The 2,637-nt window shown below is 44.9% G+C and overlaps 1 protein-coding gene across 1 annotated transcript in view; it reads left to right on the top strand.

The window, feature by feature from the left end:
* The window catches only part of NET1 (neuroepithelial cell transforming 1), a 24,625-nt gene that overhangs the window by 843 nt on the left and 21,145 nt on the right, over positions 1-2,637 (top strand). The window lies entirely within an intron of this gene.

Genomic DNA, 2,637 nt, shown 5'->3' with positions numbered 1-2,637 from the left:
AAAAAAACCTTCTTTGTTTCTTGGGCTTCCTCCGCAAATCATGTGGTTGAGGGTGTGTTTCTGTACTTAAATTCAAGCATTGGTGGCTTGACTTCATGTAAGTTGGCTTGTTTATACGGACGAATGAGCGCTACCCGTTTTATAGGCTCCGTCTCCAAAAAGGCGCCTTGTTTTTATCCATTCATTTATTAAATTTATTGCCCCCCCCCCTTTTTTAACCACAAGGTGGCTTACAGGTATGAAAAGGATAAGACTAAGTAAAAAATATTACAAAAAATAGAAATGCACAAAAAAACAGAAATATAGATATATATTTTTTTGGGGCCTCCTCTTCAGGATGCCCACCCCCTGTAAAACTTTTTTTTAAAGTTGTGGGTGTGGGCACGTGCCCCGGGTGATACAACATGTGATGTAATCATTGGGAGTCCCACAAAATGCATCGCCCGGAGGTACTATCTGAAGTCAGAGTCACAAGAACGCCCGAGTCAAAAAAAATCTCCCACAAATGACAGCTTGTGTGACACAAGACATCCTGTCCGGAGACGTTTTTTGGTTTCCTTATGATTCAGTTCTTCTTTAGAAAGGTGGCTTTACTCTCAGTGTTTGTTTGACGCTGAGGAGGAGAAAACAAACCTTGGGATTTCTCTCAGTAAGTTTCTGCCTTTATTTTTTGCTTTCCGGATGTCGGGGAGAGTCGATCCTCAAGTTAAACAGGTTACCCGGTAAAAGAGAATATTTATATAGCTCAGAGTTGAACTGTGGGGGTCCTTGGCGCTCTCTGAGCTTGCTGCTTTTCTTGCCGACGTTTCGTGACCCAGCTAGGGAACATCATCAGTGTTAGAAGGGAGGGGGTTTTGTGGAGAGGAGGAGGACTGTGGGATCCTTCATGCTCTCTCAGCTGGGTGGTTTTTCCTGCAGACATTTCATGACCCAACTAAGTAACTAAACAGGTTGTTTTGTTCTGATTTACGCTGGCGATCCTGAGCAGGACATCCTGATTTTTTTAACTCCCACGAGCTACAAAACGAGATTGGAGAAGGACCGTGTAGTTTCTGAAATGTTCTTTGCCGGTTGAGCCTCCGCCTGGATTTCTTGGCATTCGATCCGAGGCTTTGGTGGGCTCTAGTTGCCATTTCTTGAGCTGGTAAAAAGGTGTGTGCGTGCATGTGTGTGCGTGTCTAAAATGAGAGAGCCTAGAGAAGTGGCTTTGTTTGGAAAAGTTGGGTGTGAACCAAGAACTTCAGCTTGCAGGTCATTGTAGCATGTAGTAACTAGTTCTCGGTTGAAGGATTTGGTTCTAGAGAGACCCTTTTTTTTTCTTTCTTTTTTCTTTATGTTGCTTCATGCTACCTGCTGTTAAATTCTTCCTATCTCTTTAGGTTGAGGAAGAGACTGATAGAAGAGAATTTGTAGGTCAGGGTTGAACTGTGGGGTCCTTGATGCTCTCTGAGCTTGGTGGTTTTCTTGCGGACGTTTCATGACCCAACTAGGGAACACCATCAGTGCTAGAAGGGAGTGGTGAAGGAGGAAGAGGAATATGGGGTCCTGGGTGCTCTCTGAGCTTGGTGGTGTTTCATGACCCAACTAGGGAACATCATCAGTGCTAGGAAGGAGTGGAAAGGAGAAGAAAAAGGAAGGAAGGAAGGAGAGAGAGAGAGAGAGTTGTGGGGTCCTGGGTGCTCTCTAAGCTTGGTGGTGTTTCATGACCCAACTAGGGAACATCATCAGTGCTAGGAAGGAGTGGAAAGGAGAAGAGGAAGGAAGGAGAGAGAGGAGAGAGAGAGAGAGAGAGAGAGAGAGAGAGAGAGAGAGAGAGAGAGAGAGAGAGAGAGAGAGAGAGAGAGAGAGAAAAGAACTGTGGGGTCCTGGGTGCTCTCTGAGCTGGGTGGTTTTCTTGCGGACGTTTCATGACCCAACTAGGGAACATCATCAGTGCTAGAAGGGGCTCGTATATAAACAGAGAGCAAACCCCCCTCCCTTCCAGCACTGATGATGTTACCTAGTTGGGTCATGAAACATCTGCAAGAAAACCACCCAGCTCAGAGAGCACCAAGGAACCTCCCCCGCCCCCACGGTGAGGCACACTTTTTAATCTAAAGCCAAGTAAACACCTTTGCATCAACACACAGCGTACACACAGTTTATGCCAGCCAGCCGCCACTTAACCATTGTAGAATTGAGGTTTGGCTCCCAAGTCAAGGAGTGTAGGAATTCTGCCTCTGGCTTGTCGGTGTGTCCGTATTTACATCATCCTTTTTTTAAAAAAGGGCAAACGTGTCAGGTGTTTTCAACCCTTGTGTTGACGCGCAATAATAATGTGTAGCTTCAGCCTCTTTCGAAGCCGATGGGCGTGGTCTCCGGAGCGCAGAAATTCTGGAAAAATATTTTGAAACCGTCTAGTGGTTTCCCCTTCCCCATTGTTCTTTTTTTTTTTTTTTCCCCTCATTGAAAAATGAAAGTTGGTTTACCGGAAAAAAAAACACCAAAAAAAAAACCTGGCCAAGATTTCTGGGCTAGTTCCTCCCCACTCCTTGTTTTTTTTTTTCCCCCTGAAACTTAACTTGAAAAACTAGTTGAGCCGATGTCTGTCGTAACTCCGAAACTTTGGCGGTCTTTTATTTATTTATTTATTTATTT

The sequence above is a fragment of the Protobothrops mucrosquamatus genome, unplaced genomic scaffold (assembly GCF_001527695.2).
Source record: "Protobothrops mucrosquamatus isolate PMUCROS unplaced genomic scaffold, P.Mucros_1.0 scaffold3252, whole genome shotgun sequence".
Lineage (NCBI taxonomy): Eukaryota > Metazoa > Chordata > Lepidosauria > Squamata > Viperidae > Protobothrops > Protobothrops mucrosquamatus.
The sequence above is the reverse complement of the archived record's forward strand: the minus strand, read 5'-3'. Positions and strand labels throughout refer to the sequence as shown.